Below are 24,219 nucleotides of genomic sequence, written 5' to 3' on the forward strand. Positions count from 1 at the left end.
GCTTCCCCTGGGACTCAGCAGCCGGGGGCTTTGGCTGCACATCTGGACATGCCGTGCCCGGCACAGCGGGAAGGGATCCATGGCAGCCTTGCTGCCCCGCTGCTGCGTTCACGCCCTGCAGGGCTGTTTCCCAGCCTGGCCTGGCTGCAGCTTCTGCCCAGCCTCTGCAGGAAGGCACTTGGCATCAGCTGACAGGCAGCCCAAACTGTAACACACCCTGAAATCCCCCACAATATCCAGCCCTGCAGATTAGGAAAAGGGTGGCTGTTTGGAGCTGCAAGTGCTCTCATCATGCCACTGTAACCTGGCCATTTTCCTGCTCCATAAATTTCACAAATATTACCTCTGATGCCACCACCCAAGTGGGGAACAGCTCCATCTGATGCAGCTGTCTCCCTTCCTTTCTCAAGAGATGGACATAGTGCTTCAGTGGAAGGTGGCATTTCTTGAAGGAAGCACTCCATCTTCGGTGCCAGCCCCTGCTGCAGGAAGGAAGGCGATTCCAGACACGGGCACAGGCACAGCAGGTAATTGCTGTGCCGGGCTCAGGCCTGGCCGGGGTTGTGTGGCAGCAGCTCTTCCCCCAGGGCCTGCCCTTGCCTGGCCCGGCAGCAGCCAAAGCTGGAGGCGCCTCGGCTTCCAGGCCTCTGGAGCTCGTTCAGAGCCCCGGGGAAATGGGACTGGTGCAGCAACGTCCCTGGCGCTGCAGCTGCTGCGGAGCTGGCCCTGAGTGCCCAGAGGCCCAAGGCACAGGAGCAGCCCCGAGCGGGAGCCCTGCCGCCAGCCCAGGGCCAGAGCCAGCCCTAGCACACAATGGAAACAGTTCTCATCTTGGTTTGTTTCCAGACTGGGATGCTGGGAAGGATTCTTCATTAGCCTGGCAAACTGAAGTTGTGAAGCCCTCCGAGCATTCTGCAGGTATGTTCTCACTGTCCCACCAAGGCGTAATGTTTGACTGATTGGTAAGAACCAGGTGACAGAAGCTTCTGTGGCTGTTGTGTTACAGGCGTGTCTGCAGGGACGCCTTCACCAACTCCTACCTCAGATGCTGCACAAAAGCCGAACTCCCATGGCAGGGGTGAGTAGTGTGTCCCTGCTGACCCCACAAGCTGAGCCCTGCTTTTGTGGGATCCATTCCTGGGAAATGGAACTACTTTCTCTTAAGGTCCTCCGACAGGAGAGACCAAAGACATGGCAGGCAAGAAATTCCAGGACCCATTAGAAGTCATGTGGCAAATGCTGAAGGAATGTCTGCAGAGAAGGCAAGGTGGGTGCATTTGCCTCATGCTTCCCCTGGGACTCAGCAGCCGGGGGCTTTGGCTGCACATCTGGACACGTCGTGCCCGGCACAGCAGGAAGGGATCCATGGCAGCCTTGCTGCCCTGCTGCTGCTTTCACGCCCTGCAGGGCTGTTTGCCAGTCTGGCCTGGCTGCAGCTTCTGCCCAGCCTCTGCAGGAAGGCATTTGGCATCAGCTGACAGGCAGCCCCAATTGCACCACAGGCCATGCCCACCCTCAGATCCCCTGCAATTTCCTGGTGTCCAGGCAGATCAGATGTTGGGGCTGTTTGGGGAAGGAAGCAGCCTTGGCTTGTTCCAAAATCCTGGGTGTTTTCTGATCCTTATGCATTCCATTCACAAGTGATGCTTCCTGAAGTTATCACCTTCCCCATTCCCAGTCAGGAATATTTTCATCTGATCCAGCTGTCTCTTTTCCATTCTCCAGAAATGAAAGGAGAGCCTGTGCAGAAGGAAGCATTTGCCGGAGGAAGCAGTGGTTCCGTGCCAGCCTCTGCTGCAGGAAGGGAGGCCATGCCAGGCACAGGCACAGGAGGTAATTGCCGTGCCTCTGGGCCTGAGCCCTGCTGAGGCTTGAGCTGCCCTCTCTGCTGCTTGGCAGTGCGGGCACAGCCTGGACAAGTCAGGCACAGCCCAGGGGAATTATCCCGAGCAGGCTCAGGGCACTCGGGTCCTGAGCAGTCCTGCTGGGGTCCCTCCATGGGAGACATGTCCTGAATCCTGGTAGCGACTGCACGGGGTGCCCATGGTGGGCAAAGGACAGAGGGGGAGAGCAAGGCTCCAGTGTGTCCTAAGAGGGCCTGGCTGTTTGCCCTTGGGATCTGGGAGCTGTCCCAGCAGAAGGAGGGCAGGAGGGACAGAGGGACGGAGGGATGGATAGCTGTGGCACTGCCTGCTGCAGTTTTCCCCAGGGCTTTTGCGAGGATTTCTTTTGTATGTGAAGAAGAGAGCCCCGGGGCCCTGTGGTGCTCTAGCCACCCCTCCCAGGGATGTTGCTGAGGGCAGGGAAAGAGTGTGGAGAGTGACCAGGAGCCAGCCCAGAGCTCCCCAGGCCCCTGTGCACCTTTGGCCATGTCTATTCCCATCTGGCTCCCACGGTCTTACCCGACACCCTGGCAGTGCCCATTTCCCTGTGCCAGAACGGGATCCCAGAATGCCACTGATATCGTTCTGATCTCTGATCCCTTCAAGACTGGAATCATGTCTTGGATTTTTTGGAAGCCCTGCTGGAAAATGGCTTGAAATTCCTGGAGGATGCTGGAGGCTATTCCTCCGTGTGCCTTTCTTGACAGAATAATCAGGATCAATGTGACAAGAGCTCACTCATAAGCCATTTCCCTTAACATTATTTAAGGGCTGAAGGATTCTGAAAATCTTGCCCTGCTCCCTTCTGGATCCCTGAGGAGTCGCACAGTATCACTGTCAGTGGGAGGAAGGAGCATTTAGCTTTCAATCTTCCTCCTGTGTGCAATGCCAGTGTGTCCTTCCATGTGCTCTGTGCAATCACAGAGAAGAGCAGAGAGGGAAGGGGCCGGGCCCAGGGCTGTGCCCCGGGGCTGAGCCTTGTGGGCAGCCTGAGGATCTCCTGCAGTGCCACAGGAGCTCTTCTCTCCTGCCTTTCTTTGCAGCTGAACCTGCCGGTGAAGGCCCCACATCCAGGACTGAGGCTGTGGGAGATGCTGAGGGTAGGTCAAGGCCTTTCCCCTGGGAGAGCTGCCAGCTCAGAGCCCAAAGCTGGGCCAGGGAGGCAGCGCTGCAGGTGCCAGCACAGAACCATGCACGTGTGTGCCCTCGCCCTGCACGATCCCCTCACCGCTCCTGCGGCTCAGTGGTGCCCGTACAGATCAGCAGAGATGGCAGAAGCTTCTGTGGCTGTTGAGTTACAGGTGTGTCTGCAGGGAGGACTTCTCAAGCTCCAGGGCTGGATGCTTGGCCCCAACCCAGCTCCCATGGCAGGGGTGAGTAGTGTGTCCCTGCTAACCACACAGGCTGAGCCCCGCTTTTGTGGGACCCATTCCTGGGAAATGGAACTACTTTTTCTTAAGGTCCTCCAAAAGGGAAGACCCAAGATACTGCAGCCAAAATGTCTCATGAGGCAGATGAATTCCTGAGAGAAACACAGAAGGAAGCACCCGGAGGACAAGGTGGGTGCATTTCCCTCATGCTTCCCCTGGGACTCAGCAGCTGGGGGCTTTGGCTGCACATCTGGACACGCCGTGCCCACCACAGTGGGAAGGGATCCATGACAGCCTCGCTGCCCCGCTGCTGCTTTGACGTCTTGCAGGGCTGTTTCCCATCCTGGCCTGGCTGCAGCTTCTGCCCAGCCTCTGCAGGATGGAATTTAGCATGAGCTGATAGGGTGCCTCAACTGTACTGTGGGCCTGAGATCCCCTGCCATTTCCCAGTCTCTGAGAAGATCAGGTGGTGTAGCTGTTTGCTCATGGGAGTGCACTGGCCTAGCCCCAATTACCTGGGCTTTTTCCTGATCTTTACCCGTGACTTTGACAAGCATTTCCTGATGAAGATGACACATCCCCAGTGGGAATGTTTCCATTTGATCCAGTTGTCTCTTTTTTCCTTTTTCAAGTGATGGACCAAAAGGCTGTTCAGGAGGAGGAACACTCAGGGAGAAGCAGTGGCTCATTGGCAGCCCCTGCTGCAGGAAGGAAGGCGATGCCAGACACGGGCACAGGCACAACAGGTAATTGCTGTGCCGGGCTCAGCCCTGGCCGGGGCTGTGTGGCAGCAGCTCTTCCCCCAGGGCCTGCCCTTGCCCGGCCTGGCAGCAGCCAAAGCTGGAGGCGCCTGGGCTTCCAGGCCTCTGGAGCTGGTTCAGAGCCCCGAGGAAATGGGACTGGTGCAGCAACGTCCCTGGCGCTGCAGCTGCTGCGGAGCTGGCCCTGAGTGCCCAGAGGCCCAAGGCACAGGAGCAGCCCCGAGCGGGAGCCCTGCCACCAGCCCAGGGCCAGAGCCAGCCCTGGCTCCCGACTGGGCAGGGGCTGCGCTGGGTCCTGACAGGGCCTGAGCCTGTCCCCTGGGGCTGGGGGAGCTGTCACGGGGCAGGGAGGGCCAGGGGTGGCAGTGGCTGCTCAGGGATGGCTTTGGCCCCTGTCCCTGGCAGCAGCCACTGCCCAAGCAGCTGCGCTGCCCCCGGGCTCTCCTCCCGGCCTGCTGGGCTTTGTTGGCTGGCACAGCCTGTGCCAAGGGCCGGCAAGGTGCCTGCAGGCCCCAGCTCTGGGGGAAACAGAGAACGTCCTGCCCGTATTCACCGTGCTGCCAGCTCAGCAGTGCAGCACAGCACGGGCTCACGCTCCCCATCGCTCCCACAGATGCAGCCGGCACCACAAGACCTGTTCCCGATGCCCAGGATGGCCTCGGAAGGGGCTTCTGTCAGGGAACCGACTGCTGGCTAGTGTTTCTGGCAGGCATGCTTTATTTCGAGCTTGTCTTCCTATTCTGCTGCTTTGGATTCTGGTATTCCTGGAACAGAAAACAGTGAGTGTTTTATTGCCCGCCCCCTCCAACAGCTTCTTTTCAAAGTCCAGCATGGACAGGGAGCATTCCCATTGAGGCTGCAGTGGAGTTGTGGCCAGCCCATGATTGTCCAAATAACTCTGCTGAGGGTTCTGCTGCTGCCCAGTGCTTCCATTGGCCTCTCAATTGCTGGGCCTTGTCCTGGGGGCCCCGCTGGGGCTGCAGCCAGTACTGGCTCCCACTGAGGCTGCCTGGCCAAGAGCAGCCCCAGGGGCACGGGGCAGAGGCAGAGGCAGGTGGGGAGGAGAAAGAGCAGGGCCGAGGTTGCCCTTGAAAGGCAGAGGTGCTCTGGGGCCCGCTCCTGGCCAGGGACCCTGCCCAGAGCCGTGCCCTGCTGGCCGGGGCCTTGAGGGGCAGCTGTCCAGCTGGGCCCAGCTGTGCCAGCAGCTCCAGCCATGCTGGGGAGCCTTGCCAGCTCTGGGCCCTGCTGTGCATGAGGGTCCCTGTGTGCCACTGGCAGCTGGGGCCTCAGCCACCTCCTCTCTGCACAGGAGCACCTCGGGACAGGAGTTGGAAGACGGTGGCTGCACCTCACACCCAGACAGCGTGAGCAGCTCCTCCAGCAGCAGGAACGGCCTGGACAGCCCTCTCAAGTCTTCTGTGAAGAGGACCCCAGAACAACAGTCTACGAGGGAACCTCCTTTTACCCCGTAGATCCCACTGCCACCTGCTCTCCCCATGGGCCTCCCCAAGCTGCCTTCATCCCTTTTTTTCTCTCCATCTGTCCCATCCCAGCCAACTCAAGTACCTCTAGGGACCCTAGGACCAGCCCAGCACCTTCCAGCCCCTCCTCAGACAAACACATCCCTTCCTCTGCCCCTGAGCCCCCCGGCCTTGCCCTCTAGGAATCACTGAAGGTGACACCCCACCCCACCCCACCCCACCCCACCCCCCCTGCTTGCAGGGTAGGCAATGGCCCATTCTTCTGTTTAAATAAAGAGAAGGATCTTTGTTCTGGTTGGAAAGCAAAACCAGCGAGAGACTCCAAGTCAGAAATACAATTTATTAGAAAAAGGGAAAAAAATCAAAACACATGCAATGATACAAAAAAAAAAACCACTGACAGGGTCAGAATACAGCCTGCTGACACCCTGCTAGTTAGGGTGGTGGTAGCAGTCCAGACGAAATGGATTTGTGGAAGTGGTGATCCTGTAGAAACAATCTGGTAGCTCTCATCCTCTGGAAAAGCAGTGGGTAAGGGCGGCGGTTCCTCTGGGAATCCAGTGGAAAGACTGCTTGTTGTGTCCCAAAACCCAGATTATATCCAGCTGGGGATGCTTAGCTCCTCCCCCGTGGGCAGAGCATCTCACAGTGGGCTGATATCATTCTGCCTCATGCTGTGGGTCCTTGATTAGCCATTAAACAGAAATGGCTCTGGGAGGGAGTTATCTCTAAGTCATGTGGCAAGACATTGATGGGCCCATTAACAGGAGATAAGGAAGAAACAATGCCCCTCCTGGTTTCAGCAGCTCTTGAGGATGGCATTAGAATACATCTTTACACTGCAACCTAGGACAAGTGGTCACCCCAGTGTCCAGGTGGCAGCAGCAGCAAAGCCCACCCAGCACCAGCACTGACTGAGCTCCATGCCCAGGAGGAGCCGTGGATGCCCACGGTGTGGGCAGGCAGAAGCCAGGCCGGGCCTGCTGATGAAATGGAGGTTTTTGGGCGGGTTCAATTAAGTTAGCAATATATGGACTAAGCATTTAAATATTAAATTGTAGAATTATGTGTTGAATTTTAACCTTTTACTTAAGAAACCTCTGCCATGGTACAAAGGGCATAGGAAAATGCAAATTTCTGAAGCTTCTTGCTATGAAGGACAATACCAGTGTCATAAATAGGGCCGGAGATCTTTCTCCTTTTTAATGCCTTTATTAAAAAAATTCAGCTCAGGTTGTGGGAAACGACAGGTCACCCGCACCCCCGCTGCTCCCAGGAGTGGCACGGAGGAAGAGGATGATGCAGCTGTGTCCGCTGGTATGCAGGCAGAGCTGGGGCTTCCGTCCTCGAGGGAGTAGTGGGAATTCTGCTTTTTTGGTCTAACATTCCAGATCCTCTTTCTAGCTGACATCCTTTCAGGTTAGGGTGAAAAGTGAAAAGGATTTTAGCAGATACTAAGGATTAAGTTCCTCACCTTTAGACATTACTTAGGTTTCATAATTCCATGTTGGCTTGTTGTTTTTAGGAGTTTTTTTCCTGGAAAATTGCAAACTTTGGTGAAATGCATTCTCATCTGCATACTAGCTCTGATGTCACCCCCCCACCCTGCTATCTGCAGGCTCTGGGGAAGCAGCAGGGGGACAATTGCGCTTGATTTCTAACCATTAACAGGTAATTGAAGAAAAACTATTAACAAGAGGTGATTGCTACATGAAGCTATCAACAACAAATAGTCAACATTTCAACTCACAACAACTGGCCCAACCTGTTTAACTTTGCAGCCTTAAAAAAAATGCATAATTTGCTGGGGCGAACACCCCAGGTGTGGAGACACGAGGCTTGACTCCATTTCAGAAGGCTGATTTATTATATATTCTATTAAAATACTACAGTAAAACTGTACTAAAACAACAGAGAGGAAAAAATGACCAGAAGGCTACAAAGAAGAAGAACAGAATGGAATGCATAACAAAAATCTTGTGACTGCTCACAGGCTCAACACAGTTGGCTGTGATTGGTCATCAAGTGAAAACAATCCACATGGAGCAATGGAAGATGCACCTGTTGCATTCCACAGCAGCAGATAGTTATTGTTTGCATTTCTTTCCTGGGGCCCTCAGCTCCTCAGGAGGGGAAAAATCCTAGGAAAGGATTTTTAATAAAATATCATAGCTACAGATAACTTTTTTACTCATAAGACCAGGAGAAGACCAGGGAATTCAGGAAACCTAGACTAAGGAGCTCCTCTGTCTCCAAGCTGATGGACAGAAGTGGTATGTATTCCTTTCCTTTTTCTAGGGTTGGCTACTGATAAGTCGCACAAGAGACGCCTTTGTGTGCAGTTTTGCACAAGCAGTTTGCAAGCAATCGTCTGCCGGGGAGAGGCCGGTGGTGGGGGGTCCCCAGCTGACAGAGCAGCTGGCGGAGCGTTGGTTTGAACTGTGATTGTGTATGGTTATCACGTCTGGACGGGCGTGCTTGTGTGTGTGTGTGGGTGTGAGTGAACGGTGATACACGCTGCGGGGAGTGAGGTCTTGGTTTAGTTTCTCTGGTAACTGTGGTTTTTCAAAGAACATTTCAAGGGCGCCGGGTCGCCGTGAGCGTGGCGCAGGTCGGCGCGGCGGGCAGAGGCGGCGCAAAGCCGGGACAGCGGCCGCCAGCCGGCAGCGCCTGGGAGAGCAAGCAGCGCATGCCCAGCGCAGGCAGCCCCTGGCCGGCAGCACATGCGTGGTGCAGGGCGGCTCTAACGAGCGGGGCCAGCGCGGTGCAGGGCCATGAGCCGGGCCTTGCCAAATTGCTCTCGGCGCAGCGGGCCGACAGCACGGCTGGCAGGCACTCGGGGCATCAGCCGCGGTTTGTAGGGTTGCTTTGAACACCGCTAGCTGATAGCACAGCTAGCAGGAGCACGGTACAAGTCGGCATTTGCAAGCAAGCGCCGCTGGTTGGTAAGGGGCAGGAACCACCTGAAGGCAGCCAGCAAGCCCGCCTGGGCTAAGAGTTAAGTGTTTGCAGTGCGATAACACTGCCCTTCAGTCTTGACAGCTGTTACTAGGAGAGCCTTTGCATTAAGGGTTTTGCTGCTTTTTGTGTTTTTTTTTTTTTTTTCCTACAAGCTGAAATAAATGGGCAGGAGATCTTTCTCCTCTTTAACGCCGTTATTTAAAAGGATCAGCTCAGGTTGAGAGCAATCGACGGATCATGCCCACGCCGCCGTTGCTCCCAGAAGTGGCACAGAGGAGGAGGGTGATGCAGCTTTGTCTGCTGGTCTGCAGGCAGAGCTGGGGATTCCATCCTCATGAGAGATTAGGAGATTCCACCTTTTTGGTCCATCACCTTGGTTCCTCTCTCTAGTCAACATTCTTTCCGGTTAGGGTGAGAAGCAAAAAGGATCCAAGCAGGCACTGGACTATGCTCCCATCCTTAGACATCACCTACGTACCCATAGTTCTATGTTGGCTCATTGTTTTTAGGGGTTTTCATGGAAAACTGCAAAATTTGGTGCAATGCATTTGCCATCTGCATACTCGCTCTGATGCCACTCCCATTCTCCTGGTACTCGTAGGGTCCCGGCGTCCCTCCCTGGCAAGCCTCAGGGGGACAATGGTTAATCACCAACCATTAACAGGTAATTGAAGAAGAACTCTTAACAATGAAGCTAACTTAACAGCAACTGGTCCAACTTGTTTTAACTCTGCAATCTGAAAAAAAATAGATAACTTTTTATTCATAACGCAAGCCAGAGGTGATTTGCCCACGGTGGCTGCCTAACTTCAAGCCTGGGCTGGGAGAGCCCGGCCTCCGAGACATGCTCTACGCAGGTGGTTTCAGCTTGAACCCAGTCAGTCTCTTCATCCATCAGGTGCTGGGTAGTCATAGAATGGGAGGACGGAGGGAGAGACAGAGTGTTCTTGGGAGGGATATACTGCCGTTCAACACGTTGCTATCGAGCCTTTGACTGGGAACACCCCGCAGCTGAAAGAGTGCTTAGAAACGCCTTGACCTGGGGGCTTGAAGGGGTGATTCCCTGTTTTGTGTGCAGACTGACAGCTTTTCACTGGGAGCCAGACTGGCACACAGCTTGGGTTCTCCTTCAGTGCAGAAAGTGTCAGAGGAGGTGGTATTGTGTTTCATATAGACAGAGACCTGCATGCCGTGCATGTACCCCTGAACTGCCAAGATACTATAACCAAGAGGTACATGCAAGGTGTGAAATAGTGAATTTAATCTATGGAAAAAGTCACCTAGACCCTGAGACATGGGAAGACATCTTTGAAGAGGACTGGGAAAGGATAAAGGAGTGGCACAGCTGTATCAAAAGGAAGGATTAAGGAATTTTTTTTCTTTTCTTTTCTCCCCAGTGGTTTGGATTGTACCCTTAGGAGTTTGTAACTTTGTGTGAGACTAAGAAAACAACAAACAAGTAAAAGTTAATGGTGGATTGTTATATATTAATTATTAAATTAATTTCTATTTAATGTTAATAACATTTAATTATTTGAAGTATTATTGATTGTTAAATGGGTTATAAATATTTCTGTACATTGATTATTTGATTAATTATTACTTTTTAAAAATAACTCAGAAGAAGGGGAAAAAAGGAGTTTTGATTTGAGACTCACATCTGGACATTTGGAAATGAGTAAACTAAAGCTTGCTCTAAAAAGACATCATGGGAACGAGGCAGAGTAAGGAAGTACCTAAAGCCAGCCCATTAGGGTGTGTCTTAGCACACTGGAGAGAAATAGCAGGCAAAGGGGGCAGGCAAAATTTTAAAAAAGCCTAATTATATATTGCTCCCATTGGTGGCAATTATATCACCTGGAGGATGGGGCAAGGTGGCCTCCTACAGGTACATTGGAATAGAATACCCTGTTACAGCTAATGTTGTTTCCATAGAGGGAAGGAAATGGAAGGAGGTTTCTTATTGTGATATGTTTTTCCTCCCTCCAAAATAACCCTGATTGGCAAAGGGACTGTGGCATCAGAGCCCCCTCTGACCCCCTCGTTTTGGCTCTTGAAAGAGAAAACAGAAGCAAAATGGGAGAACTCAAATGGGGCTGCTCGGCCTGTAGCATAAGACAGAGATGCAGCAGGACAGATAAAGTTTATCGCACAGCACTAGAGGAACAAGAACAAGATCTAGCTGACCTATTTAGCCCTCACTTGGGAGGGCAGGGAGGAAGTGGTGGAGACTTGGGCGGGGCTCCATCTACACCACCTACACCTTCTACACCACCTACACCAGCTAGTCAACCTCTTCCACTATTCCTCCTACTCCTACTCCTCCTCCTTTGGAGAAGACACCAGCTCCAACCCCTCCAGGCAGCCCAATAGCATCCCGAACCAGAGGACAAATACTGCAGGCCCCTTTGCAGGTGACAGTAAAACCAGGCAGAGAAAAGATATTAGTTAAGGTGCCCTTCTCCACCCTTGATTTGGAAGCTAGGAAAAGGATTGCAGGAAATTACCAAAATGACCCAATAAACATTGCTAAACATCTAGGATACATTATGAAGCAGCACAATCCAGACTGGGGTGATATTCAATTGTTATTAGACACATTCACTGAAACAGAAAGCTAGATGGTTTTAAAGACAGCTGGGAACCAGGTAGCAGACCACTTTAGACAACAACCAGGGGATCTAAAGGAACATTTTCCACTTCAGGACCCAGGCTGGAACCTGAACCAACCAGTACAAAGACAGAGGCTAAAAAATTATCAGGATTGGCTTCTATTGGGAGTGGAAAGAGCAACACTTGAAACTATAAATTGGTCAGCTTTATATGCTATTAAACAGGCACCCTCAGAATCCCCCAGAGAGTTCCTAGACCACCTGAGAAACACAATGCGACGCTATGCACCACTGGACCCTGCATCTGATCTGGGGATATGCTGGAACCCAGGACACCCCTCTGGGTGCCCTGGATGACACGTGCCCTTGGCAGAGGGCTGGGGAATCCTGGCAGGAAGCCAGAGACACTTGGGATTTTGATCTTAACCCATGGAGCAAATTACCAACCTTGTGTGAAGAATCACAAGTCACAGAAGTTTAAGTGGAGTGATAATGAATTAATCCTAGGGTGAAAAGTGGAATTTCAGGGATTTTACTAGAGGGGGTCTAGGAGGCAAGATGGAGGGATTTGGGCGTTGTCCTATTTTTCTTCCTTCTTCTTCCTAGCTTCCATCTTCTTGGTGATGGTGGCACATTTGGATTGGTTTAGACTAGAAGTAGACAGTCTAACAGAGGTGATAGGTATTGGAAAATAATGACAAATAAAGTACATGTAATTCCTCGTATAAAATGTAGACACCAGCCCAGGGGCGGGCAGCGTGCCCATGACAGACCTGCAGATCAGACCTCTGCAGGTCTGAAAAAGAATGGTTTAGATAAGAGACAATAAACAACCTTGTGAACCAGAGCTGAAGAATTCCGACTCTTTCTTCCACCGTTGGGCTGGGAAAAAAGAACTCTCGGGGGGGGTCATCCTGACTGCAGGAAACCCGAGAGGGATACAACAAGTAATTAATCTATTTTTGGGACAGTCCAAGGGGGATATTTGGTGCAAACTCTAAAAAGTCTGAGAAGAAGATATACGGAATTTAGAAACTTTATTGGTGGAGGCTTGGAGAGTCTTTAGCAACAGAGAAGAAGGGGATAAACAAGGGATGAAAAACTTAATAGCAATAGTGCAGGAGGAACGGAAAGAAAGACGTGAAAGCGGGCAGGGAGCACCCAGGCAAGGCCCTCCTCGATCCGGCAGAAATCAATGTGCAAACTGTAAGAAACAGAGCCATTGGAAGAAGGACTGTTCAGAGCAGAAAGAGAATGGTGAAGGGAATCAAAGGAGAGGAGGGGTGGTTGCCCATGTGCAAGAGGATTAGGGGGGACTGGAGGAGACTACCCCAGCAGGCTCTCTGGTTGTAAAACTAAAGCTGGGGGAAATGGAAAAAGAAGGGAAATTCCTAGTCAACCTTTAGAAGCGAGTACCTTCCTGGGGCAAGGTACTCAGTTCTAAATACAGCCTTGATGCCTGTAGGGGATGATTATGCTACAGTTACGGGAGCGACTGGCCAAACTGAAAAGGCATTTTTCTTTAGGCCACTAAAATACAAACTGGGAAAACAGTGGGGGATCCACAAATTTCTATATATGCCCAACTCCCCTGAGCAACTTCTGGACAGAGATTTGCTGGGACAATAACCGCCAACTATTGCATTCAAAAATGGGGGAAATTACTCTGGAGGGAAATGATCAAAAGTATGTAGAAATATTGAGTTTGATATTAACCACTAGTCAAGTCACAAGGGAAACTGAAATCGATGAAGACGTAATGAATCAGGTGTTCCCTGGGGTATGGGCTTCTGATGTATCAGGGAGAGCAAAAAACGCTCCCCCTATACAGATCAGACTAAAAGAGGGAATGCAACCTGTCAGAGATAAACAGTATGCCCTGAGGAAGGAAGATAAGGAAGGAATTAGCCCAGTAATTGAGAAGTTTTTGCATCTAGGATTATTAAAAGAATGTCAATCTGATTTTAATGCCCCTATCCTACCAGCCAGCAAACCTGATGAGTCATACAGGTTAGTACACGATCTGCAAGCCATGAACAAGGTAACTGCGGATCTGTATCCTGTGGTGGCCAATCCCTACACGATATTAAATTGCTTAACACCTGAACTAACTTGGTTTACCGTTTCAGGTTTAAAAGATGCCTTCTTCTGCCTTCCTATCCACCTAGCCAGCCAGAAAATTTTTGCATTTGAATGGGAAAGTCCTAAAAGTGGGCAAAGAACTCAACTTACATGGACAGTACCCCCACAGGGATTTAAAAACTCACCCACTTTCTTTGGAGAACAACTTGCAAAGGAATTAGAGGCCTGGGAAGCCCCTCCAGAGGAAGCGAAGCTGCTATGAAGATGACATCCTCATAGCCACACGGACAAGTGAAGCATGCGTGGCCTGGACGGTAAGCCTCTTGAACTTTCTGGGACTCCAAGGGTACCGGGTATCAAAGAAAAAGGCTCAAGCAGTAAAACAGAAATTAACTTATCTGGGATACAAAGTCAGTACTGGACAATGTACCCTGGGCCAAAGCCGGAAGGAGGCAATATGCCAGACCCCAAAACCTCAGACTGCAAAAGAACTAGGAACTGTCCTGGGGATGATGAGTTGGTGCAGGTTACGGATCTGTTACTATGGACTGTTTGTTAAGCCCTTATATGAGCTTATTGCAACTGAAAGCAGGGAAATACAACGGACAGAGGAAGCTACGCAGGCCTTCCACCAGCTGAAGAAAGCCCTCATGTCAGCTCCAGCTCTGGGATTGCCAGACGTGAGTAAGCCTTTCCTCTTGTTCTCCAATGAGAAGCAAGGAATGGCCTTGGGAATATTAGCACAGGACCTCGGCCCGTTCCGGAGACCAGTTGCTTACTTCTCTAAGCAATTGGATGCAGCAGCTAAAGGGTGGCCTGGATGCCTCAGAGCTGCTGCAGGAGTTGTACTGAATATCCAAGAGGTAAGTCAATTCACCCTGGGCCACAAAATGACTGTGCCAGTGTCTCACACGGTGTCTGCAGTGCTGGAGGTGAAAGGCGGACATTGGCTTTTCCCACAACGATTTCTGAGATACCAAGCTATTATGGTGGAGCAAGATGCTGTGGACATTGTGGTGACTAATATTGTCAATCCAGCCTCCTTCCTCAGTGGAAACCAAGGGGAGCCAGTGGAGCATGACCGCCTGGAGGTACCCCCGGTACTCGGGGTACAGGGCTCGATGCATCAGTACATGATGTGCAGGCTGGAGACAATGTATATGTTAAGTCTCTTACAGAGAAGGCCCTGCAACCACAATGGGAGGGACCATACCAAGTGCTCCTTACTACCTTCACTGCAATCAAGACTAAGGAACAAAGTGCTTGGATCCACCACAGCCGTGTTAAGAAAGCTCCAGAAGCCCCTTGGAGAATAACACTGGGTGTTGGTAAACTGAAACTGAAACTTACCTGAAGGAGTGTAGGGGGATGCCCCCAATGAGAGAGGGACAAACTAGCCTTTGTCCCCCAAAAAAGGAAGAAAGCCCAGAAGTTTCTCCCAACGATCAGGTGAAAAGCCACCTTATAGGACCCCAGAGACTTCACTAAAACCTTAGGGTCACCTAATTGGATGAGAGCCAAAAGATCCCGCCTAGGCCATCAGGTAGAAAAAGAGAAGACAAAAAAACTGCGAGGCTTTTGTGAAGGTGTTTTACCAGGAGCAGACCTCTGTACCTGGATCGGATTTTCTGTTTATTGTTTTTCCTTTTATTAAACAGTTTGGTTTCCAACACTGCAGCAGAAGCCATCCTGCTCATTATTTGCCTCCAAAGGTAATAGCTGAGCTATCCTTTGTGTGTATTAAGTTTTCTTTTAAAGGCTCATAAAACCCTGGCCCGACGAAACAAAACTTAATACGTGGCACCTGGACAGAATTTCTCATATTGAGGAAGATGGTCTAGGAATTTTTGATTACCTCAATCAAAATAGGACAATTTTCCTTGGTATTTGCGTTTTTGGGGAAGCAGGCCTGCACCTGAGTTTTTTGTCGCGTTAAAAAAGAAAACTCAGAAGAAGAGATTTGGGGTTTAGAGGGAATCCCAAATCGAAGCCTCATACCGGTGAAGAAGAGGCTATAATTCAGACGGGACGGGAGCAAACGGCGCACACCCTCAGAGGATACTGTGAATCGGCTAAGCTGAAACTGTTGCACCCAGGACCCGGGAAAAAGTCTATACCAAGAAGGACGACCAGAAGACTCGGTGAGTTTCACCATGGGGAATCGGTTGTCAGTAGCTGAGCAGGAATTTTTTTCGTATTTTAACTATAAGTTGGAAATCCAAGATATTCAGTTTGACAAAAAACAGCTTAAAAAGCTTGTAAAATGGGTCTTAAAAGAATTCCCAAACTCAGACATGTCTCAGAAACTCGATCCAGACTTCTGGGATTCAGTTGGACTGAAATTATATAACACAGAAAAGAACAAGAAGTCCAACTTAAAGCTGCGTCCAATATTCAGGACGGTATTGAAATTTGTAATAATGGAAAATGAAAAGCAAGCAAAGACCAGGGAGAGGGCAGAATGCAGGCAGGACAGAGAAGACAGGAGAAAGCGAAGTTCTGAGGGGACCCAAAAACCTTCCTTTATCCCAGCCGAGAAACCCCGGTGGAGAGGCCGGGAGGCAGCCAGGCCAGCTGCCCCCCCGCCTGCCTCACCGACCCCATCCCGAGACAGGGGGGAGCAGACCAGCCCTGGCCAGGCTTGTCTGCAAAACCCGTCTTCCAAAAACCCTACCAGAGCAAAGTCCTCTATATCTCCTCTCAAAACCTTGCTTTGGCGTTCAAAATCGGTGAATTTTGACAGTAAAACTGGAAAAAGCCGAGCCGATAGAATCCAGTCTGAGAACAATAGAGCACGTGGCAATCGCCATTATAGCCCCGAGCCCAGCTCTGTCCTTCGTGGGCGTGGCTCCTCGGACTCCCAGGAGTCCCTGGGTGGCTGCTCCCTGAGCTCCTGCCCATCAGAGCAGGGACGCGCCCCTTTTGTAGGCGGTGCCCGGTCGGTGTCCCTGCCCCTGCTCCCCGCCCACAGCCCGGGACGGCACACCCCCTCTCTGCCGAGCGTGGGAACCGGAAGTGATGCGCCGGAACTGACCCTGTCCAAAATGGCGGCGCCCATGTCCGATAACTTACCGGAACAAAACACAAACTATTCCTATGCTCCACAATGTAATTTCAAACAATCTAAGGAAGAGTTTAACACACAGGGAGTCACAGATACCTGGCAGAGGATAAGAAAGGATGCAGTTCAGGAAGGAGAGTGGGAAATTGCATCGAAATTGAAGGTTTTTCCTGTGAAATACACTGCAGGTCCGGGACCCAGGGAAACATGGCAACAAATCAACTTTGCTGAGTTAAAAGAGATTTGCAAAGCCTCTCGTCTGTATGGTAGAGATTCTGCCTATTTCAGAAGCCTATTACAGGCCACCTTCACAGCAAACATATTCACTCCACATGATCTAAAACAGCTTTGCACATCCCTGCTATCTCCAACAGAATTTTCTCTGTGGGAACTAGCATGGAAACGTTTGTTAAACGACCTTTTAAGAGGTTATGCAGGAACTCCAGCTACTGCAAATTTGACTATAGATCAGCTCTCAGGTGAAGGAGCTCATACAGATCCTCAAATACAAGCCCGAACTCTTGGTAGACAAGTATTGCAGGATGTCAAAGAAGCAGCAAAAACAGCTTTGTTACAGGTCCCTGATGGCAACAAGCCAGAACTAGATTTCACAGAAATAAAACAGGGCATAGATGAGCCTTATATTAAGTTTTTGGACCGTTTAAAAATGGCATTAGAAAAGCAGATTCCAATAGACCGAGCCAGACAAGAGTTATTAAAACGGCTTGCAATTTCTAATGCAAACCCAACCTGTAAAAAGGCATTACGTACATTACCACAGGATCCTGAGCCCACCCTGACACAGCTAGTAGATGCTTGCAACCGCCTGAGCACCCCTGAGCATGCAGCAGCCATGCAGGCAGAAGTATTGGCCAGTGCCATCACAACAGCTCAAGAAAACACCCTAAAGCAGCAGGAAAAAGCAGTAGAAAGGCAAACACAAACCCTAGCAGAAGCTTTAATAGCATTCAAAGGTGCAATTGAGAACCAACAAATTCCAAGGGACTCGTGCCATTCGTGTGGTCAGAGAGGTCATTTTAAAAGGGGATGTCCTAGGACCCGCAGAAGGCCATTGCCAAGAAACAGTGGATGCAGAGGTTTCTGTCACAATACTAACAGCTTTTACCCAGCACAGGGTTTTTCGTACCATCTGCCGGGAAACGTGCAGCCCAGCACGGAGCAGTGGCGTGCCATGATACAAAAACCACTGCACCAGAGGCCAGACACCACCACAGGCCACCAAGTTCAGAACTGCAACACATCCTTGCAGGACTTCCGACCACAATGTCCCCAGGTACCAGACTGGAGCTGTCTACAGCCCAGCCAGTGATGCTAACCAATGCTGTTGCTCACACAGTGTCTACAGGACAGCTGGGACCTGAACCACAACCACGTCAGTTCTTAATAGTGGGAGTGAGCAGATCCCATGCAGAAGGTTTTTATGTCATTCCAACTGTGCTGTCTGTCACCTGTTCACAGGAAATTACAGTCTTAGCTTTGTGTCTAGACCCTCCATGTTTTTTACCCAAAGGACTAACCATAGCGCAAGCTTTCCTCCTACCAGAGTCACAGAACAACACAGCTGTCATCGCTTGGACCAGGCACATCAGCCGCGGGCGGCCTCAGCTCACCTGTGTCCTGAAGCACCTCGGACAAGCCATCACCCTCACTGGCCTGATAGATACCGGAGCAGACGTCACTCTGATATCGAGATCGAAATGGCCACAGGACTGGACCATCGTGCCTACGCTGGATCAGCTGGCAGGTATTGGTGGTCACTGTGAGAGCTTTCGAAGCTCGCACGCAGTCACATTTGAGGGGCCTGAAGGTCGTGTTGCCACCACAAGACCATTCATTGTAGGAGCTGATATAGTTCTTTGGGGACGGGACATTTTATCACAATGGCATCTCAGGTTAGAAACTGGATTTTAACAAGATATCTTAGTAGCAGCAAAGGACCAAGCATCAATGCAGGAGACAACAGATCAGGTCATCTCAGCAGTAGAGAAAGCAGGACTCACTGTAGCAAAAGAAAAAATACAGACACTTCCTCCCTGGAAATATTTAGGATACAGGATCACAGAACAAACGGTAACTCCGCAGCCACTCCAGCTAAGAACAAATCCAAAGACCTTGAATGAAGTGCAGCAGCTTGTAGGCACTCTGAACTGGCTTCGTCCACTACTAGGCCTTTCAAATCAGGACTTGGCTCCTCTGGCAGATTTGTTAAGAGGAGACACAGCCTTAAACTCACCGCGAGAATTCAACAAAGAAGCTCAAAATGCTTTAGAGAAAGTGATGAGAGCCATCCAGTCACGTCAGGCTCATCGGTATAATCCTAACCTGTCTTTTTTGTTTGCAGTTTTAGGGGAGAGTCCACAACTTCATGGTTTGATATTCCAGTGGGATCTAGAGAAGAAGGACCATCTGATAATCTTAGAGTGGGTTTTCCTATCGCGTCAATTGGGTAAAACTATAACAACTTGCCCTGAAATTATTTCACAATTGATTATCAAGGCTAGATCTCGAATGCTTTCCCTTGCAGGAAGAGATTTTGCAGAAATCTTTCTGCCTGTCACAACCATCTACTTAGAATGGTTAATTCAAAATTCAGAAGTTATGCAATTTGCTTTGGAAAATTTTGCAGGAAAAATTTCAGTCAATTGTCCCAAACATGAGCTATTAAGTTCATCTTTAAAATTAATTCATAAGCCTTTAAGAAGTAATGTACCCCTTGAGGCAATCACATTTTTTACAGACGGTTCTGGGAAGTCTAAAAAATCTGTGATTGCTTGGCAGAATTCAGTGACAAAAAAATGGGAATCAGATATTGAGGAAGTAGATGGTTCTGCACAGATTACAGAGTTGGCAGCAGTTGTACGGGTCTTTTCAAAATTCACATTTCCTTTTAATTTAGTAACAGATTCAATTTACGTTGCAGGTGTGGTGGAAAGAGCAGAAGGATCTCTGCTAAAAGAAGTTGCTAATGATCAGTTATATAGTTTGCTCAAACAGTTAATCTTACTTCTTTCCATTCGACAAGAACCTTACTTTGTAATGCACATTCGCTCACATTCTTCTCTTCCAGGTTTCTTAGCAGAGGGAAATGCCATGGCTGATTTGTTAGCCATGCCAATCCAGCACACACTTCCTAATGTTATTGAACAAGCAAGAATGAGCCATGCTTTCTATCACCAAAATGCACCTGCTTTAGTAAGAATGTTTAACATCTCTCAGAATCAGGCAAAAGCAATTGTTCAGTCATGTCCAGATTGCCAGAAATTAGCTATACCAGCAATAGCAACAGGAGTTAACCCTCGAGGCTTAAATAGCCTGCAGATATGGCAAACAGACATCACTCAATATCAGTCATTTGCAAGGTTCAAACATATACATGTATCAATAGATACCTTCTCAGGAGCAATTTTTGCTTCTGCACATCAAGGAGAAAAAAGTAGAGATGTGATTAAACATTTCTTACAAGCATTTGCATCCCTAGGTATTCCTCAAGAAGTCAAAACTGACAACGGACCAGCCTACATTTCTAATAAATTGCAGGAGTTTTTCAAAACTTGGGGTATCAAACATACCACAGGTATTCCACATTCTTCCACAGGCCAGTCTATTGTAGAAAGAGCACACAGGTCATTGAAAATGATACTGGAAAGACAGAAAGGGGGGACAGAAGTGCTTTCTACAATAGAGAGGCTGAATAAAGCTGTATATGTTTTTAACTTCTTAAACAATTCCTTTATGGAGCAGGTACCACCAATTTTCAGGCATTTCAGCAATACCAGTCAGGCAAAGCTCAAGGAAAGACCACCAGTCTTCATCAAGGATCCAGAGACAGGACAGATTTCAGGACCCCATCCTCTTGTAACATGGGGCCGGGGGTTTGCATGCATTTCTACAAACACAGGTCTTCGATGGATCCCTGCAAAGAATGTCAAGCCACAAGTGCAGCCGATCCGAGAGCAGCAGACGGCACCAGAAGAAGAATGCACAAACAACTGAGCCACGGATAGAAGCAAAGACTGTTTTCTAAGTTTGCATTAGTTAAAATTGTTTACAAGAAAGTTTTGCACTGAAAAAGTTTTGTAGTTATTGTTGTGATAAAAAAGTTGTTAAACCTACCTCTATGTAAAAGTCACACATATAGCCAGAAATTTGAAGCCTACCTGGAAAAACACTTCACCAAAGTTAAGATAGAGAATTGGCAGCAAAAATTATTGGCATTCTAATCTATACTCCTTTCTCCTCTTTCTTTCTAAATGTATAGTAAGGGGTGAGATGAAGGAGTGTAGGGGGATGCCCCCAATGAGAGAGGGACAAACTAGCCTTTGTCCCCCAAAAAAGGAAGAAAGCCCAGAAGTTTCTCCCAACGATCAGGTGAAAAGCCACCTTATAGGACCCCAGAGACTTCACTAAAACCTTAGGGTCACCTAATTGGATGAGAGCCAAAAGATCCCGCCTAGGCCATCAGGTAGAAAAAGAGAAGACAAAAAAACTGCGAGGCTTTTGTGAAGGTGTTTTACCAGGAGCAGACCTCTGTACCTGGATCGGATTTTCTGTTTATTGTTTTTCCTTTTATTAAACAGTTTGGTTTCCAACACTGCAGCAGAAGCCATCCTGCTCATTATTTGCCTCCAAAGGTAATAGCTGAGCTATCCTTTGTGTGTATTAAGTTTTCTTTTAAAGGCTCATAAAACCCTGGCCCGACGAAACAAAACTTAATACTTACCCGCACAAAATGAATGCATCATGGTGGGTGGGGATTTGTGCTGAAGTGTTGTTTACAATCATTGCTGTAATCCAAAAATTAGAAAGTACTCCTAGCCAGAACAATGCTGAATGGCCTTGGTCCCAAGCCCTTACTCAATAGACCGGATCCATGGGAAAACCTTCCCATTTAAAAGGTTTAAACCTAACAACTGTGGTCATGTGCAAAAAGTAAATATAAAAAACGCTGCAATGGCAGAAACAGAGGTTGTGGTCACTTCAAGGGACCATGGGGGAGGTAATTAAGATAGGGTGTAGAATGATTATTGGGACTACCTATAGTAAAGCAACCCAAATCAGTGTAAATAAGCACTGGAAGATTTGCAATCGTCCAAATGAATTGGACTGTTGGCACAACTTCACATTAAGACAAACTGTCGACATGGTTTGCCTCTGGGCCTGCAACACTATTGGGCTGTCTTTCAAATTTAAAATAAATGCTATAGCTAAGCCTGTTACAACCCACCCCAGCACTCAAGCACAAACCCAAAATACGCCATTTAAGCTTGAACCTAGAGTTTATGAAATTGGCCCACACATAATAAGGAATACGGGTCAACAACAACAGTTATTTAATCCAGGATTATGACATTTCGAACTGTTAATGCAAACTACTATCTCGACAGTTCAGCCACCTTGTTCCCCCTTCATAAGGTCATCCTTCGAGGGATGGACAAGATGGCTACAAAAACAAGCGCACTTCAGAGACAGAATGCAAAGGGATTTAACCAAGATGTTAGGGACTGGGCTAGGGGTTTTGAATAGGATTGACTCAGAAATATTAATGAACAAATTAGCTGTAGCAGCTAGCCATCCAATAAAATTAAAACAGCCTTTACAGTCATCTCTTTTGGCATTGGGAAATAGTCAATGGCAAGTCTCGAGGGTGCTGCCGAAATGGAGAGAAATTGAAGATCAAGACCATAGCTTGCTAGCAGACACATTAATGGGGGCACAGGATAACATATCTTCAGCCCTCAGCTATATGCAAACACAATTATGGGTACAGTCAACAGCTGCTTTAATCATAAGAGAAGGAAGTAAAGGAGTCTTTCCCACTGAAGTGCTGAAGGTGGTCTGGGGCAGTGCTACAGACATTGAGAAAGATTTCCAGTCTTGGTGGGCCATGGTAATTTTACATATAATCCCCCCACTAATACAGCTCCAGCCTTCGTGCTCACTCTGTGTAATGGCACAGTTCACGCTATTCACGCCATTGCTGCCTTAGGGCTCAGTCACAAGCAGCCAGCATTATACCCCTCAGAATACAGGGTATGGGCTTGGAAAATCCAGGGGAGATGGCAAACCGTAAACTTGGAACATTACATTGCTCAAGAACAACAGGGATTCATCTGTGACAGTAATGTGATTAGTGCTCAAGACATATGCCTTGACAATGACCAAGGCATTTGCCACTTTGAGATCCACCCAGATACCAACCAAGAAACGGTACTAGTGTATATAGGTGATGGCTGTGTGTGTTTAAGGACTGTGTGTGTGATGTCATAGAAATTGATAAGAACAAGGTTGCCGGGGTCAGGATTTTCACCCGCTCGACCCAGGCTAGATGTTTCTCTTCACCAGATAGAAGGAGGGCAGCTTGAGTCCTGGATAATTTCAACTGATTTATTGCAGGGTCCAAAAAGGATAGGAAAACATGGAGGGTAGGCTGAGGGACACACAGTGAGTCGAAGGGACAGCAGGGATGGTAACACCAGCAGAGGGATACCAGGGCGAGTGCGAGATCTCTGGGGAAAGTTACAGATTTTGTGCACAGCTACATGGAGGGGGATGGGAGGGGAAAAGTTTTCACAGGAGTAACTAATGAAAGATACAAAGGGTACAGGATGAGTGGGATGGGAAAGGGAGTACAGCATTCGAACCATGGGAAAGGAATGAATTTTCCCTGACTTAGACAATGGTGCTTTCCCAGGGCATTCCTGAGATAGCTTTCTCACCCATGACCCCCACATCTCCCCCTTCTTTCTTTATTAAATAAATTTTTCCAAGTGACTTTTCTATTACTCTTTTCAAACAACTCAGGGCAACCATTATCATGAAAATGACAACTAAAATCCACACCAAATTTTTGAGAATTGGTACAAGCCACCCAGGGATTCCCCACTGTGTGAGTGCTTTACCTACTACATTGATGTCTCTGGTCTCCGTCATGAGGTCTTGCACTTGGTTTCGAATTTGCTGAATGCTGGCATGTATGGAGGTGCTTTTAGATGTTAAATTAAAAGAGCACAGACCAGCAAAGTCCTGACAGCTGTGACCGTGTGCCAGAAGGAGAAAATCAATGGCAGCTCTATTTTGTAGGGTGGCGTGCCTGGTGGTTTCTTCTTCCGTGAGCAGATCTGACAGGGCTGCGGAGGCAGCTTTGGCCTGACGGCTGAGCCAACACCCCAGGTGGGAAATTTCACCGAGAGCCTTTGCAGCTGCGTACCAAGGTAGAAAAATGGATGCAGAGACTCTTTTGGATTCGCTCCAATCGTAAATTTTGTCATCGCAATTTGGGTCGAATTGACTGTAAGATCTCTTTTTGATGCCAATCCTTCTTGATTCTGCCAATTTATAATTTGTGATGTGTTTGGGGTGAGGACAGTCAGCTGTTCGAGGCTGGAGGGACCTCCTTTGATCTTTGATGGGATCCCTGCCCACACTCTGTCGCCGCAGATAAGAAACACGCCTCTCGGTGACACTCTGGGAACGTCACTGGACTCAGATGGTGTGCTAGAGGTATAGTTGCACCATGTGGCTGAATTATACTTTCTGCTATTAGGTGTTACATCTTTCTGAGTTACTGTGCCTGAGACTGCAGAGTCATGCCAAATGGGTGTGTTTTGTAGATAGAAAAACCTAACACAGTATGTAGCTGGAGCAGAGCCCAAGAGATCTAACTCCTGGGGCTCTTGTGTGGCATGTGGTAAAATCTTTGTCCAGGTGTCCCAGGTGTCAACCGGATTTGGTTTCTTCCCCGCATATGGATAATCTTTTTGCAACAGAGGCATTCCCACCAGGCACGTAGATAGAGGATTGTCCACGCTGCCCATTGGCAAGCAGATCTTATCTTGTTTCAGAGTTTTCGCCAGATTCTGCCATACATTTTCTGTCAGTTGTTGCACCATCCACCCTTCTGCTATTCACGGATGGAGCAGAATGGTGATTGCAGTGAAAAGCACTTGTTTGAATTTCATTCTTTCCAGGGTGGCCTTCCAGGGTGATT

General features: G+C 48.9%; 1 protein-coding gene and 2 long non-coding RNA genes across 3 annotated transcripts in view; 2 read left to right on the plus strand and 1 right to left on the minus strand.

Annotated features, from left to right (window-relative positions):
- The window catches only part of LOC135307521 (uncharacterized), a 179,929-nt gene that overhangs the window by 97,313 nt on the left and 58,397 nt on the right, over positions 1–24,219 (minus strand). The window lies entirely within an intron of this gene.
- LOC135307538 (uncharacterized) lies at positions 2,922–3,442 on the plus strand. Its single transcript, XR_010368274.1, has 3 exons — positions 2,922–2,983; positions 3,185–3,256; positions 3,344–3,442. It is a non-coding gene; the product is annotated as an uncharacterized LOC135307538 (long non-coding RNA).
- LOC135307520 (uncharacterized) lies at positions 14,503–20,828 on the plus strand. The gene is made up of 2 exons (XR_010368260.1): positions 14,503–15,291; positions 16,400–20,828. It is a non-coding gene; the product is annotated as an uncharacterized LOC135307520 (long non-coding RNA).

The sequence above is a fragment of the Passer domesticus genome, chromosome 9 (assembly GCF_036417665.1).
Source record: "Passer domesticus isolate bPasDom1 chromosome 9, bPasDom1.hap1, whole genome shotgun sequence".
Lineage (NCBI taxonomy): Eukaryota > Metazoa > Chordata > Aves > Passeriformes > Passeridae > Passer > Passer domesticus.